The sequence below is a fragment of the Pseudophryne corroboree genome, chromosome 2 (genome assembly GCF_028390025.1).
Source record: "Pseudophryne corroboree isolate aPseCor3 chromosome 2, aPseCor3.hap2, whole genome shotgun sequence".
NCBI classification, from domain to species: domain Eukaryota; kingdom Metazoa; phylum Chordata; class Amphibia; order Anura; family Myobatrachidae; genus Pseudophryne; species Pseudophryne corroboree.
The window spans coordinates 666,910,200-666,927,196 of NC_086445.1; the positions used below are offsets into that span (position 1 = coordinate 666,910,200).

General features: G+C 48.5%; 1 protein-coding gene across 3 annotated transcripts in view; it reads right to left on the reverse strand.

Annotated features, from left to right (window-relative positions):
* Nucleotides 1-16,997, reverse strand: part of TFEB (transcription factor EB) — a 228,852-nt gene that overhangs the window by 145,664 nt on the left and 66,191 nt on the right. The window lies entirely within an intron of this gene.

Genomic DNA, 16,997 nt, shown 5'->3' on the forward strand with positions numbered 1-16,997 from the left:
GGCCGAGGGAAATTACTTTTAGCCTTCTGCGTGGAAGGAGCCGTACTAGGTAGGCAAGCTGTTTTAGCAGTAGCCAGATCAGCCACAAGCTTATTGAGGTCTTCTCCAAAGAGAATGTCTCCCGTGAAAGGAAGCACCTCCAGGGTTTTCTTGGAATCCATATCCACCGACCAGGATCTCAACCAAAGGATACGTCTGGCCAAAACGGACGTAGTAGCAGCCTTGGCCTCGAGCACCGCGGCATCGGATGCTGCCTCCTTAAGGTACAGAGAAGCCATGGCAATATATGAGAGACATTGTCGAGCATGCTCAGATGCATTAGAAGGCAGCTCCGCCTCTAGCTCCTGAGCCCATGCCTCAACAGCTTCAGCAGCCCATGTTGCTGCAATGGATGGCCTATGCGCAGCCCCCGTTAGGGTGTAAATCGCTTTCAAACAGCCCTCCACACGTCTATCCGTCGGTTCCTTCAGAGAGGTGACGGTAGTTACTGGCAGAGCAGAGGAAACTACCATGCGTGCCACATGTGAATCTACAGGCGGAGGAGTTTCCCAATTCTTACATATCTCTGTAGAGAGAGGATAGCGAGCCAACAGTCTTTTATTTGATGTGAATTTTGTCCCCGGATTTTCCCAGGATTCCTGACGTATGTAAACCAGGTGTTCAGAATGAGGTAAAACTTGTTTAACCACCTTCTTACGTTAAAACCTATCCGGCTTTTTAGAGACAGCCTCAGGCTCAGGATCATCAGACACCTGAAGAATGATCCTAATTGCCTCAATCAGATCAGGGACATCCACCAAGGACTTCCCTTCCCCATCAGAAACATCTGAGTCAGTGTCTGTGGGATCAGTATATGCACCATCCTCCTCAGAGGATGTGTCCGGGATAACTGGATAGGGTGGAGGTAATGGCCCGTTTAGAAAACGACTTAGTCTTAGGCGGACGAGAGTGACACTTAGATTTAGTCAGTGACCGGTTCAAATACTGTAACTGAGTAGAGATTTGATCTGACCATGGCGGATTAACTGCAGGGACCATAAACTGCTGCAATGGTACAGGTGGTCCCACAGGGGGCGCCAATTTAGTTACAAGCGTATTTAATAGCATGGAAAATGTAGCCCAAGGTGGGTCATTTGTTGCCCCCGGTGCTACGGACCCACTGGTGGGTAAGGAACCCCCTGAACCTGAACGCTCTGCTGCCAAATTTTCCTCCAAAATGTCTGCAGCATCACCACCACATGGTGTGGGAGAGGCCCCAGCACCGTTACCTCTTGTAGCTGACATAATAGTAAGCACAATATTGGGCAACCTGGTACAATTTGTAGCAGCGATATACCTAGCAAGAACTCCCAGTGATGTGTGACTGTGGCAGCACAAAAACCGGGAATCCAAGAGATATATATGGTGACTATAAATCACAAGTAAAAATACACAGCAAGTATATCTTGTGAAAAAAATCCTACATTATACAGAAAACCTGATACACTTAGCCCCCACAGGTTATGGAATATAGGAATAGCACGCTGAGTGAAATACCCAATAAGGCAGCCACGCAGCAGCTACATGCACACACACATATAGTCACAAGCGTACCATGCAGAAATTATGCACCATAAAACTGCACTGGACTAGCAATACAAAGTAATACTCAGTATGGCTATATGTGTCAACAATAGATATAACAAAGCACAGTGGATACTGGATGTATATCACAGGGTGTTTGTACCCACACAACCCTGAATGTATGCACTCTTTCTTAACTAACACTGTCCCAGTGACAGGTAGAATACTTAAGTGTCCTCAAAAATGCACAGCGCTGGCGATCAGGCGGCTTTACAGAGGAGGATTTGCCCCAACAGTCCCAGGAACAGCTCAGCTCTGTCTGTGATGGCTGCTGACAGGGAGTGAGGGAGAGAAATGCAGCTTCAGGGCAGGAACATTTACAGAAATGGCGCCCTGGGGCTGGGAGAGGGGATACAGGTCAGGCCTGCTCCCCCTGCTGGCATCCCCACCGGGTGCTGCAGGCCTTGAAAACGGGGTTAAATGAGAGAAGAAACACCCAGACCTGTGCCCAATGTCCCTGGTGACTAGTGGAGCGGCTGCCCAATAACAGTGTGGCCAAAGAGACCCCTTACCTCCCTCGTACCTGCGGCCACGCGATCCAGGAGGACAGCGGTGTGTGTGTGACTGATGCTGAAAAGAACCGGAGCCTCCGCTGCAGTGACCCGGCAACCAGGGCACGGAAATATACAGCGCTGCTGGGGGTGATGGAGCTGCAGTCAGAAAAGTCTATGTGACTTTACACGCTGCAGCCCTGATATCTTGTAGAAGTATTCTTTTTTAGATTTCTTCAAAAAAAGCTATCAATAGGCTGCAAAAAGCAGCCCTCCTGTTAGTGCCTGCTTACTGCATGGCACCAACTTACAAACTGAGCTCCTGTGCACAGAGGCGGGTTATAGAGGAGGCGGCGCTGTGCATCTTGGGAACAGTCAGAGCTTTGAGCCTGTTGGTGCCTCGGATCAAGATCCTACTCTATACCCCGATGTGAATCCTTGTGGAGCCCAGTGTACCCTGCAGCAGAAACAATATTGTGAGGTGTGAGGTGTTCAGAATAGACTGGAAATGAGTGGAAATGAATGTTATTGAGGTTAATAATACTGTAGGATAAAAATTACCCCCAAATTCTGTGATTTTAGCAGTTTTTATGTTTGTTTGTTTGTTTTTAAATCATCCAGATCCAAAACCAAAACACGAATGGGTGGTTTTGGCAAAACCAAAACACAAAAGTGGAATTAGAAGCAAAACCAAAACACAAAACACGAAAAGTGCCAGCCGCACATCTCTACTGTTGACCTGAAAAATGGTGCAGTACAGACTAGAAGTTTAATTCATTAATGGGCCAAAGGTTTACAGCTTGAAAGTAGGTGAAAGAGGACCTACAATTATTCATAATTCTGGAATTTGGAGCCCTATGATTCAAAGGTGAAGCAGCAAGCAACTACTCTAAAAGATGAGCATGGGATCCTAGCTTCCCTTTTTTACTGCTTGGGAAGAATCATTGTTATGTAGTCTATATCATGTCTAGCCAATGCATAAGGACAGATAAAAATGCCAATATGTACAATAACTGTAATAAAACCGTTATTGTAATACATCTGTAGTGTTCACGCTAGGCTGTTTAAGCAGGGCGCCGCGCCCTGCCTGATTTTATTAAGGCAAAATCCGCTCTGCCCTTTCTGCAGCGCCCTGCTAAACAGCCTGCCCGCTTCCTGCTCTCCCAGCGTATATAGATGCCGTGTGCATGCGCACAGCATCCATTCACGTTACGGGAGAGCGCTTGGGGGAAGCCCAGCACCTCCGTATGTGCTAGGGACTCCCCCTTTAGTGACGCTGCCGGCCGCCCACGCCCCCTTTAGTGACGTTGCCGTCCAACCATGCCCCATTTAGTGACGCCATCGGCAACCCACGCCACCTTTAGTGACGTCTGTTGGGGCCACACTGCCCACTCTAAAGATGTTTTAGAGCCATGTCCCCCAATTTGCAAAGCCACGCCCATTTTTCAGACGCACGCACAAGTGCCCCCACAGACCGACGCCCTGCCCTCAAAAATTCCTAGGGGGAACACTACATCTGTTATACATTCCACCATAGTGTTTACATAATTCACTTTTCAGATTATTTTTTTTAAAGATTTTATTTACTAGGTGGTTCAATAAACATATAAATGTCAAACAAAAAAGGTACAAATGGGATGAAACATCCATTTTTCAAAAGAGGGAATAAACAATAATAAGGAAAATGGTGGACGGTATAGAGAAAACAAAGGGCCTAATTAAGATCTAATTGCAGCAGCAAATTTGTTAGCCAATGGGAAAAACCATGTGCAGTGCAGGGGGGAGCAGATATACCATGTGCAGAGAGAGATAGATTTGGGTATGGTGTGTTCAAACTGAAATATAAAATGCAGTGTAAAAATAAAGCAGCAAATATTTAGCCTGCACAGAAACAATATAACCCACCCATATCTAACTCTCTCTGCACATGTTATATCTGTCCCACCTGCAGTGCACATGGTTTTGCTGCAGCTATCAGTTCTGAATTATCCCCAAAGTTCCCTTTTCTGATATTGATCTCTCTCTCTCTCTCTCCCTCCAAGTGGAAAGACTTTTGCTTAATTTATTATTACTTTTTTCCATTTTATTATCTGCAAAAGAATTAATTACTAACAAATGATAAGACTTTTTAGACCTACTGGGACAGATGCTGCAAACAAGTCCTTGTGGCTGATCTTGCTTTTATTTTGGCACTGTGCAAGCTCCATAGATGAGCTGCAGGAGACCTCCGCCCTAACTAGGGAGGCCAATCCCGCGATCGGGATTGGCGGGATCCCGGGATTTAGGCCCAAAAACGGCCGGTATTAAATCCCGGGATTGGAAGCTCCAATCCCGGGGATTGAGGGATCAGCGTTGAGCGTCCTCAGGACGCTCAGACGCTGCCCGGCTCCCTCCTCCTGTCTCCCCCTGCGCAGCGAGACCTGTGCCTGTGAGGTCACGCTGCGCTGTCAGCAGCCGCAGAGCCGGAAAGTACGGACTTCACCCGCCATCTCGTCCCGGCTCCCCCTGCATTCACCCGCCGCCTCCTCCCGGCTCCCCAGCACTCACCCACCAGCTCCCCAGCACTCACCCGCCGTATCCTCCTCACCCGCTGCCTCTCTGTGCAGGTTTGTAGGGTTTTTTTTATGTCTGCAGGGCAGGTGGGGAGGGGCGGGGTGACGGCCGGACACAGTCTAAAGCCAATCCCGGGTATCCCGGGAATCCCGGGATTGACCATTTTTCAATCCCGATACCGGGATTGAAAAAATGGCCCGGGATTGGCTTCCCTAGCCCTAACTGCCTCCTCCCACTCCAACATTCAAGATTTCTCCATTGTTGCATCCCTTCTCTGGAACTTCCTCAATCAAATGTCCCTAATGCGTCTTTGTTCTACAGTCTCCATTTTTCCCACCAGTGATACAGACTGTTATTTGCTCCCTAAATCTGTCTGTGTCAGCCATCATTGATTGCTTCTACAAGTGATAGTAGGTCTCTCTATCCTACCGTGTACACTCCCTATTCCTCCACCGTCATTGGGTATGGCAGATTGAGAAAATTTTGGTTACTGATGGCAAGGTAGAATCGAGGGGAGATTGTGACTATGGGAGGAGGCAAGAAAGCCTGTGATCTGGACATGTTGAGGTTTAGATGCCAGCAGATAGACAGTTGGTTACACAACATAATATAAAAGGTGAGATGTCAGGGAAGTAGATATGGCTGTAGTAGCGGTACTAGCGTTGAGGTGGTACTGTAGGCTAAATGAGAAAATGAGTTTCTAGAGAGAGCATGTGTATCATAAGAAAAAGACCCTTGTGAGTCCCCAACAGACGTCAGGAGTAGAGAAGAGGATGTGCAGGAGATATAGACACTCAAGGACCGATTTGGTAGACAGCAAGTGAACCAGGAAGAACTGAGTCATGAAGGCCAATAGAGTGTAAGCAATGTTGTTGAGAGTGAGAGCAATAGACAGATCCAGCATCATGATAACAGAGACCCTTAAGGGCCGTATTCACAGCCCGATTTGGGGAGAGATGTGTGCTGAGTGAACCGCTCAGCACACATCTCTCCCCCCACTCAGCACAGCGCGATGTGTGCTGAGCGTGCATGGGGAGACGGGGGGGGGGGGGGGCGCTCATTTCACCCAGCGGGTGAAATGAGCGACCTGCTAGATTGAGCCTGCATGCAGGACAATCTAGCACCAGCAATAGCGATGCGCGGGGCTGCGCATCGCTATCGCTGTAGGGGGTACACACGGAGAGATCATGCTTAAAATCTAAGCAATCTAGTCAGATTGCTTAGATTTTAGGCAGCGATCGCTCCGTGAGTACCCCCCTTTAGATTTTGCTGCAGGTTGATGATTTAGCACTTTTGTGAGAGCAGAGTTGAGACTGGGCTAAGAGGAGACATAATTAGATTGACTACTGTACACAAGTCGCGTAAGTAGTCTGGTGACAAAAAGGAAACAACACATGTTTAAAGATGGAAATGTGTCAGTGGAGAGAATCACAGAATTGTACGGGATTTGGGATGTGGAAATGTCTGAAATGGTGGGAGTGATATATTTGAAGTAGGTATAAAATTAGTGTTCTTTCACGGGGCGCTGCGCCCTGCCCCTTTTCTGAGTGACAGAATGAGCCCTGACCGTTTGTGCCCGCCCTGCTGATTACTAAAGGACTGCCTACTCACCGCCAAGCCGGGCGCGCTGTCACTCCTCCCTGCCGCGCTGTCACTCCTCCCTGCCGTGCTGTCACTCCCCCCTGCCGCGCTGTCACTCCTCCCCGTCGCTCTGTCCCACCACGCTGTCACGCCTCTACGCCGAGCTGTCACTCCCTCCTGCCACGCTGTCACTCCTCCCTGAAGCTGCCTTAGGCTTGTTGCGCTGATGCGCTGGCTGTAGGCAACACTATAGGCTGCTGGGGATCTGGTAAGATGAGGAGGGCTGGGTTTGCTTCTCCCACCGAGGCAAACCCAGCCCTCCCTCCTCTGTGTACATGACCCTATAAAAGAGGACGCCAGGGAGGATTAGTGTGGTGGCCATTTTCATCCCCGCAGCATCAGCCCCCAGTAAGTAAAATTGGCACACAAAAAAAGCGGAGAGCAGCTCTGTACAGCATTGCATTTCAAGGGGGAACTAGTAGGTACTAATTACCCGAGTTTGTGAAAGGGGCCCGTGTGCGCCGCCCCCCTGTCCCCAGGAACAGTGGGGCCAGGTCGGAGTGTCTCCTTTGTCTGTGCTGGAGGGAGGATGAGCATTCATACTGATCACCCCCCTAAGTGTCTCAATAGGGTTTATATAATTTAATAAACTATATAAACCCTAATGAGACACTTCAGAAATAACCTGGCAGCACATCATATCTTAAATTTAAATGTGCTGTCAGATTGAAGCGAAGGTGTCCCAGGATGGTTTATATAGCATACTGTATGCTATATAAACCATCCTGGGACACCTTCGCTTCAATCTGACAGCACATTTAAACTTAAGATACAATGTGCTGCCAGGTTATTTCTGAAGTGTCTCAATAGGGTTTATATAACAACATTTTGCCCTTCTAAATTAAAATGTGCCCTCCCGAATCAAAAATGTGCCCTACCTGGTGCAGTGTGTCTCAGTGCTCTCTACCTGGTGCAGTGTGCCTCAGTGCTCTACCTGGTGCAGTGTGTCTCAGTGCTCTCTACCTGGTGCAGTGTGTCTCAGTGCTCTACCTGGTGCAGTGTGTCTCAGTGCTCTACCTGGTGCAGTGTGTCTCAGTGCTCTCTACCTGGTGCAGTGTGCCTCAGTGCTCTACCTGGTGCAGTGTGTCTCAGTGCTCTCTACCTGGTGCAGTGTGCCTCAGTGCTCTCTACCTGGTGCAGTGTGCCTCAGTGCTCTCTACCTGGTGCAGGGTATCAGTTCAGATGGTCGACAGTCATTAGGTCGACCACTATTGGTCGACATTGACATGGTCGACACATGAAAATGGTCGACACATGAAAGGTCGACACATGAAAAGGTCGACGTGATTTTTTAAACTTTTTTTTCTTTTGGGGAACTTTTCCATACTTTACGATCCACGTGGACTACGAGTGGAACGGTAATCTGTGCCGAGCGAAGCGGTAGCGGAGCGAAGGCACCATGCCCGAAGCATTTCGAGCGAAGCGAGCCACGCGAGGGGACGCGGTGCACTAATTGGGGTTCCCAGTCACATTACGCAAAAAACGACACCAAAAAAAGTTTAAAAAAAACTCATGTCGACGTTTTCATGTGTCGACCTTTCATGTGTCGACCATTTCCATGTGTCGACCATGTGTCCATGTCAATGTCGACCAATAGTGGTCGACCTAATGACTGTCGACCATAACATGGTCACCCATTCATACCGGAACCCTGGTGCAGTGTGTCTCAGTGCTCTCTACCTGGTGCAGTGTGTCTCAGTGCTCTATCTGGTGCAGTGTGTCTCAGTGCTCTCTACCTGGTGCAGTGTGTCTCAGTGCTCTCTACCTGGTGCAGTGTGTCTATGTGCTCTCGACCTGGTGCAGTGTGTCTCAGTGCTCTCGACCTGGTGCAGTGTGTCTCAGTGCTCTACCTGGTGCAGTGTGCCTCATTGCTCTCTACCTGGTGCAGTGTGTCTCAGTGCTCTCTACCTGGTGCAGTGTGTCTCAGTGCTCTCTACCTGGTGCAGTGTGCCTCAGTGCTCTCTACCTGGTGCAGTGTGCCTCAGTGCTCTCTATCTGGTGCAGTGTGCCTCAGTGCTCTCTATCTGGTGCAGTGTGCCTCAGTGCTCTCTACCTGGTGCAGTGTGTTTCAGTGCTCTCTACCTGGTGCAGTGTGTCTCAGTGCTCTCAACCTGGTGCAGTGTGTCTATGTGCTCTCTACCTGGTGCAGTGTGCCTCAGTGCTCTCTATCTGGTGCAGTGTGCCTCAGTGCTCTCTACCTGGTGCAGTGTGCCTCAGTGCTCTCTACCTGGTGCAATGTGTATAACGTGCTCTGCCTGCTATATAAACCATCCTGGGACACCTTCGCTTCAATCTGACAGCACATTTAAACTTAAGATACAATGTGCTGCCAGGTTATTTCTGAAGTGTCTCAATAGGGTTTATATAACAACATTTTGCCCTTCTAAATTAAAATGTGCCCTCCCGAATCAAAAATGTGCCCTACCTGGTGCAGTGTGTCTCAGTGCTCTCTACCTGGTGCAGTGTGTCTCAGTGCTCTACCTGGTGCAGTGTGTCTATGTGCTCTCTACCTGGTGCAGTGTGTCTCGGTGCTCTCTACCTGGTGCAGTGTGTCTCAGTGCTCTACCTGGTGCAGTGTGTTTCAGTGCTCTCTACCTGGTGCAGTGTGTCTCAGTGCTCTCAACCTGGTGCAGTGTGTCTATGTGCTCTCTACCTGGTGCAGTGTGTCTCAGTGCTCTCTACCTGGTGCAGTGTGTCTCAGTGCTCTACCTGGTGCAGTGTGCCTCATTGCTTTCTACCTGGTGCAGTGTGTCTCAGTGCTCTCTACCTGGTGCAGTGTGTCTCAGTGCTCTCTACCTGGTGAAGTGTGTCTCAGTGCTCTCTACCTGGTGCAGTGTGCCTCAGTGCTCTCTACCTGGTGCAGTGTGCCTCAGTGCTCTCTACCTGTTGCAGTGTGTCTCAGTGCTCTCTACCTGGTGCAATGTGTATAACGTGCTCTGCCTGGCGCAAAGTGTAGAACGTGCTCTATCTGGCGCAATATGTATACCGTGCTCTCCCTGTCACAGTGTGTATTGGAGGTTCTACCTGTTGCAGTGTGTATTAGCTGCACTACTGTGTTGTGTAATGTGAATTGCCACTATTATGTGGCCACGTCCCTACCCCACGAATTCAGCACAATGTCTCGCCAAAATAGATTTCTTCTCGCACCCCAGGAGGGCTGCGAGCAAAAATCTGGCAAAATTACAAGTGCAATGCTTTTTTCTGCTCTTAGTGCAGCAGAAACAGCATTGCGTAAGGCACTTATGTGAGAGAATGCCGGTTCTCACGACTAAGGGGGTCATTCCGAGTTGTTCGCGCGCTAGCAGTTTTTAGCAGCCGTGCAAACGCTGTGCCGTCGCCCACTGGGAGTGTATTTTAGAAGTGCGAACGAAAGGATCGCAGAGCGGCTGCAAAGTTTTTTTGTGCAGTTTTAGAGTAGCTCAATACCTACTCAGCGCTTGCGATGACTTCAGACTGTTCAGTTCCTGTTTTGACGTCACAAACACATCCTGCATTCGCCCACCCACGCCTGCGTTTTTCCTGACACACCTGCGTTTTCTCGAACACTCCCTGAAAACGGTCAGTACCCAGAAACGCCCACTTAATGTCAATCACTCAGCGGCCAGCAGTACGACTCAAATGCTTCGTTAGACCATGTGTGAAACTACATCGTTTGTTGTAATAGTACGTCGCGCGTGCGCATTGCGCCGCATATGCATGCACAGAAGTGCAGTTTTTTTGCCTCATCGCTGCACAGCAAACAAATGCAGCTAGCGATCAACTCGAAATGACCACCTAAACACCAAGTCTAAGGGTGTGTACACACGGGCCCTCATTCCGAGTTGTTCGCTCTGTAAATTTCCTCGCATCGCAGCGATCTTCCGCTTATTGCGCATGCGCAATGTTCGCACTGCGACTGCGCCAAGTAAATTTGCTATGCAGTTAGGTATTTTACTCACGGCATTACGAGGTTTTTTCTTCGTTCTGGTGATCGTAATGTGATTGACAGGAAGTGGGTGTTTCTGGGCGGAAACAGGCCGTTTTATGGGTGTGTGCGAAAAAACGCTACAGTTTCTGGGGAAAACGCGGGAGTGGCTGGAGAAACGGAGGAGTGTCTGGCCAAACGCTGGGTGTGTTTGTGACGTCAAAACAGGAACGACAAGCACTGAACTGATCGCAGATGCCGAGTAAGTGTGGAGCTACTCAGAAACTGCTAAGAAGTGTCTATTCGCAATTTTGCTAACCTTTCGTTCGCAATTTTACTATGCTAAGATTCACTCCCAGTAGGCGGCGGCTTAGCGTGTGCAAAGCTGCTAAAAGCAGCTAGCGAGCGAACAACTCGGAATGAGGGCCACGGTGCGATCCTTGCTATGCCCGATTTTCACTTGCGATTTCCCTTGAACTCCCTGGAGCCCAGATAGCACAGATTTTGACTAACTTTTCTTGAGATATGGACTATGTGTACTTACGATTTTGGCTTATGTGAGATGTCATTGACATGTGAGATGAACTAGATAGTACACCGATCTAGCAAGGATTGACTTGCCTGCACAGTCTATCTTTTCTTGCGATGCCGACCTGGCAGGACCGCGCATCGGGATCGAATCGGGATCGCAAGGTGACTTTCACCTTACGATCTGCACTAACTTTTCTTGCGATTTTGACTATATAGTCAAAATCGAAAGAAAATATCTCACCGTGTGTACACACCCTTACACCTTGAGATGAGCACTTTTCATAAGATTTTGACTATATACGTATCGGGTTTTTTGTTTAGATAAATCTGAGTATTTCATATCAGTTGTGTAACATAGTGCTGCATTCATCTCGGGAACAGGATGCGTGTTTGTTTAACAGATGCTCAGATCTAGTATCTCTGGCTCAGTGTAAGTAAATCACAGAACAGAATGTGACCTCACAGTACAGAAAGAGCTACACCAGTTACATTTCATCCAAAAGGTTCTGTTCCTGATGAAGAAATAAAAAAATAGGATTTGAATTACCTACCGGTAAATCCTTTTCTCGTAGTCCATAAGGGATATTGGGGAGACTTAGTGTGATGAGATATAGACGGGGTCCAAAGGAGCCAGTGCACTTTAAATTTCTTCACTGGGTGTGCTGGCTCCTCCCCTCTATGCCCCCTCCTACAGGCAGTTATAGGTAAAACAGTGCCCGAAGGAGAAAAAACATATATGAGAAAAGGAACATAATAATAACAGTTTATCGCAGCAGTGCGATCGGGTCAGAACTGCGCATGCGACGGTGCCGCAGTGCACCGGCACATGCCAGACGGCCTAAGGCCGTCGCTGCGCAACGATTGCCTCTGATAGACAGGCAGAGGCGGTCGCTGGGCAGGAGGGGCGGCGGAACGGCTGCGTTTGGCCGCCGTTTGTCCGTGCGGGGGGCGGGCCGCAGCGGCTGCGTGACATCACATGCAGTCGCTGCGGGACGGGGAGCGACGAGTAGCTCCCTGCCAGCACGCTAAAGCTGCACTGGCCGGGAGCTACTCCTAAAGTGCAAAAGCGATGCCTTTGCACTTCTGCGGGGGGGGCCGGCAGTGACATGCGGGGCGGGATAGCCCTGTGCTGGGTGTCCCCCCGCATGTCTATGGTCATGACCGTAGCCCTGCAAAATATTTGCAGGGCTATGATCAACTCGGAATCACCCCCAATAACAGCAACAGCTGAACAGGTAACCACATAAAAAAGAACCTGCAGAAAAGTCAATGCAGGCGCCCAATATCCCTTATGGACTACGAGAAAAGGATTTACCGGTAGATACTTAAATATAGGATTTTAATTACCTGCCGGTAAATCCTTCTCTCGTAGTCCGTAGAGGATGCTGGGGTCCATTTTAGTACAATGGGGTATAGACGGTTCCGCAGGAGCCTCTGGCACTTTAAGACTTTTTAACAGTGTGAACTGGCTCCTCCCTCTATGCCCCTCCTCCAGACCTCAGTGTAGGAACTGTGCCCGAGGAGACGGACATCTTTGAGAGAAGAATTCATATTAAACTAGCGGTGAGATTCACACCAGCTCATACCATACAACAAAACATACCGCCAAACATGGCCTTCAACATAACCCATGCTAACGTGCATGCCTAACGTAACAGCAACCGCTGTAAAACATCTTAACACATGAGAACCTGTGTAAAAAGATAAAATGAAAAACTGCAGGAAAAAAGGAGCACTGGGCGGGCACCCAGCATCCTCTACGGCAGTGATTTTCAACATTTTTTTACTCGCGGCACACCGAACAATATTTTAAAATTGCCAAGGTACACCATCAGTTCACCCACAGGAAAAACAAAACAAAAACACACATTGGCCCTCACAGCAAAAAAATAATAAAAAAAATCCATACATACATTGGCCTACACAGAAAATACAATCACATTGCTCCCCACATAAATCCTATTGCTTCTCACATTAATTATTCACATTGTTCCTCCCATAAATACTATTGCTCCCCACAGGAGAAATAACATAACAAATATTAGCCACTACTGGTCAGCTGTCCTCCTCCCTGTCCATCAGTATCGGGGGTTATTCATAGTGGAGTGCTGCAAATACTGAGCAGCGGGCAGGTGTGGATGTGGGTGGCAAGGAAAGCTGTGGATGCAGGCAGGAACTGGAAGTTGTATATGCAGGCGGGTGGGCTGTCTGAGTGATGAGACGCGGTGGCCGTGACCTATGATATCACGCCGCCGCGTCACAAAGGCATAGGTCATGGTCGGAGCATGACTGATCCTCTAACAAGAGCCTGGGCCAACAGTTCATTCTGAAGGTGCAGGAAGCTGCTCTGGCTTCGCGGCACACTGGTTGAAAAAGACTGCTCTACGGACTACGAGAAAAGGATTTACTGGCAGGTAATTAAAATCCTATTTTCTCTTACGTCCTAGAGTACAGGTTCTCAAACTCAGTCCTCAGGACCCCACACGGTGTATGTTTTGCAGGTCTCCTCACAGAATCGCAAGTGACATAATTAACTCCACCTGTGGACCTTTTAAAATGTGTCAGTGATTAATTAATACACCTGTGCACCTGCTGGGTTTCCTGCAAAACATGCACTGTGTGGGGTCCTGAGGACCGAGTTTGAGAACCACTGTCCTAGAGGATGCTGGGGTCCATTTTAGTACCATGGGGATGTACCAAAGCTCCCAGTACGGGCGGGAAAGTGCTACTGTTCCTGCAGAACTGACTGACCAAACTTAAGGTCGTCAGCAGCCAAGGTATCAAATTTGTAGAACTTAGCAAACGTGTTTGCCCCTGATCAAGTAGCAGTTCGGCAGATTTGCAATGCCGAGACACCCCGGGTAGCCGCCCAGGACGAACCCACTTTCCTAGTAGAGTGGGCTTTTACCGAAGTCGGTAATGGCAATCCTGCCGTGGAATGAGCGTGCTGAATGGTACCTCTGATCCAGCGCGCAATAGTCTGCTTAGAAGCAGGACACCCAATCTTGTTGGGGTCATAGAGGATAAACAAAGATTCTGTTTTCCTTATTCGAGCCAATCTTGTAACATAAGTCCTTAACGCTCTGACAACATCCAGGGACTTGAAAACGGCTGAAATGTCAGAAGCCACTGGCACCACCACTGGTTGGTTGATATGGAAAGAAGACACAACCTTAGGAAGAAAGTGCTGACTTGTTCTCAGTTCAGCCCTATCTTCATGAAAAATCAAATAAGGACTCTTGTGAGACAGAGCCCCTAACTCAGACACACGCCTGCCTGAAGCCAAGGCCAACAACGTGACCACTTTACAAGTAAAAAACTTCAACTCCACCTCCTGTAGAGGCTCAAACAAGTCCGATTAAGGAACTGCAACACTACATTAAGATCCCATGGCGCTGCAGGAGGCACAAAGGGAGGTTGGAAGTGCAGAACCCCCTTCACAAACGTCTGGACCTCAGGAAGGGAAGCCAATTGTTTCTGAAAGAAAATGGACATGGCCGAAATTTGGACCTTAATACATCCTAATCTCAAGCCAGCATCCACACCCGCCTGTAGAAATAGGAGAAGCCGTCCCAATTGAAACTCCACCGCAGGAGACTTCTTGGATTCACACCAAGATACATATTTTCTCCAAATACGATGGTAATGTTTGGACATTACCCCTTTCCTGGCCAGAATAAGTGTGAAAATGACTTCAGTAGGAATACGCTTACAGGCTAGGATCTGGCGCTCAACAGCCATGCCGTCAAACGCAGCCACGGTAAGTCTTGATAAACTAACGGCCCCTGCTGAAGCAGGTCCTCGCGAAGAGGAAGTGGCCGAGGATCTTCCAGTAATAACTCCTGAAGATCTGGATACCAGGCCCTCCTTGGCCAGTCTGAAGCAATCAGAATTACTCGAACCTTTGTTCTTCTGATGATCTTGAGAACTTTTGGTATTAGTGGAAGTGGAGGGAACAGATACACCGACTGACACCCACTGGGTCAACAGTGCATCTACTGCTATTGCTTGTGGGTCTCTCGACCTGGAACAATATTTCTGAAGCTTCTTGTTGAGACGTGAAGCCATCATATGTACTTGAGGAATGCCAAAACAACTTGCTACCTCCACAAAGACTTCTGGGTGGAGGCCCCATTCTCCTGGATGGAGATCGTGTCTGCTGAGGAAGTCTGCTTCCCAGTTGTCCACTCCCGGAATGAAAATTGAAGACAGAGCTTTTGCATGTCTTTCTGCCCAGAGGAGTATCTTTGTCACCTCTGCCATTGCCGCTCTGCTTTTTTTTCCGCCTTGACGGTTTATGTAAGCTACGGTTGTTACATTGTCTGACTGGATCTGAATGGGACGACCTTGAAGAAGGTGTGCCGCTTGATGAAGGCTGTTGTACACAGCTCTCAATTCCAGAATGTTTATGTGAAAAAGAGTTTCCTGACTTGACCATCTTCCTTGGAAGCTTTCCCCTTGCGTGACTGCTCCCCAACCTCGGAGATTTGCATCCGTGGTCACCAGGATCCAGTTCTGAATCCCGAACCTGCGTCCCTCCAGGAGGTGAGAAATTTGTAGCTACCACAGGAGCAAAACTCTGGCTTTCGCTGACAAGATTATCCTTTGATGCATGTGGAGATGCATCCCGGACCACTTGTCCAGTAGGTCCCACTGGAAAACCCTGGCATGGAATCGGCCATATTGTAGCGCCTCGTAAGCTGCTACCATTTTCCTCAGCAGGCGAATGCACTGATGAATTGATATTTTTTGTGGTCTCAAAATTTGTTGGAAAAGGCTCAGGAGATCCAGAGCATGGTCAACCGGTAGAAATACTCTCTGTACCTCGTGTCCAGTATCATTCCCAGAAATGATAACTTCAACGTCGGTTCCAATTGTGATTTTGGAAAGTTGATGATCCAACCGTGCTGTTGAAGCACTGTCAGGGATAATGTTATGTTCTGGAGTAACTTGTCCCTTGATCTCGCTTTTATGAGGAGATCGTCCAAGTATGGAATTATGTTGACTCCTTGCTTGCGAAGGAGTACCATCATCTCCGCCATCACCTTGGTGAATATTCTCGGAGCCGTGGAGAGCCCGAACAGTAATGTTTGGAATTGGTAATGGCAATCCTGAACCACAAACCTCAGGTATGCTTAATGTGGCGGGTAAATGGGGACATGCAAGTAAGCATCCTTGATGTCCACTGACACCAGAAATTCCTTTTCTTCCAAGCTGGAGATTACCGCTCTTAGGGACTCCATCTTGAACTTGAACCTTTTCAAGTAAAGATTCAGAAATTTTAGATTTAAAATTGGTCTGACCGAGCCATCCGGCTTCGGCACCACAAACAGGCTTGAATAAAAACCTTGGTTCTTTTGTTCGGCAGGAACCAAGGAAATTACCTTGCCTTGGCATAATTTGTGTATTGCGTTCATGACACTTGCGCTGTCCTGAGCAGAAACTGGCAAGGCTGATGTGAAAAATTGGCATGGGGGAAGGTCTTGAAATTCGAACCTGTAACCTTGGGATACTATCTGTAATATCCAAGGATCCAGATATGAGTGAACCCAGACCTGGCTGAAAAATAGTAGACGTGCCCCCACCCGATCGCACTCCTGCAGAGGAGCCCCAGCATCATGCTGTGGCTTTCGCAGAAGTAGTTGCTGACTTCTGCTCCTGGGAGCCTGATGGTGTAGTAGGTTTCCTACCTCTTCCTCTCCCTCTTCCTGCGAAGAAGGGGGTACTCTTTGCCTTTTTGTACTTGTTGGGCCAAAAGGACTGCATAGTATGAGAATTATATACTTTTTAGGCGGCGCAGCTGCCGACGGCAGAAATGCTGACTTGCCCGATGTAGTAGTTGATATCACGGCATCCAGCTTCTCACCAAAGAGGGCCTCCCCATTGTAAGGGAGCGCCTCAATATTTCTTTTGGATTCTGCATCAGCATTTCATTGGCGGATCCAGAGTGCCCCGCGGGCTGAAATCGCCATAGCAGAGGCCCTTGAGCCCAGTAAGACAACGTCCTTCATAGCCTCCACCAAGTAACCTGCAGAATCTTTGATATGACCTAGAATTAGAAGCATGTCATCTTTATCGACCATGTCAATATTTACAGTCAAGTTGTCTGCCCATTTTTCCACTGCGTTTCCTACCCACGCAGAAGCAATTGTGGGCCTGAGCAACGTACCCGTAGCAATATAGATGGACTTTAAAGTCGTCTCTAATTTGCGGTCAGCAGGTTCTTTCAATGAAGCTGACCCTGGGGCAGGTAA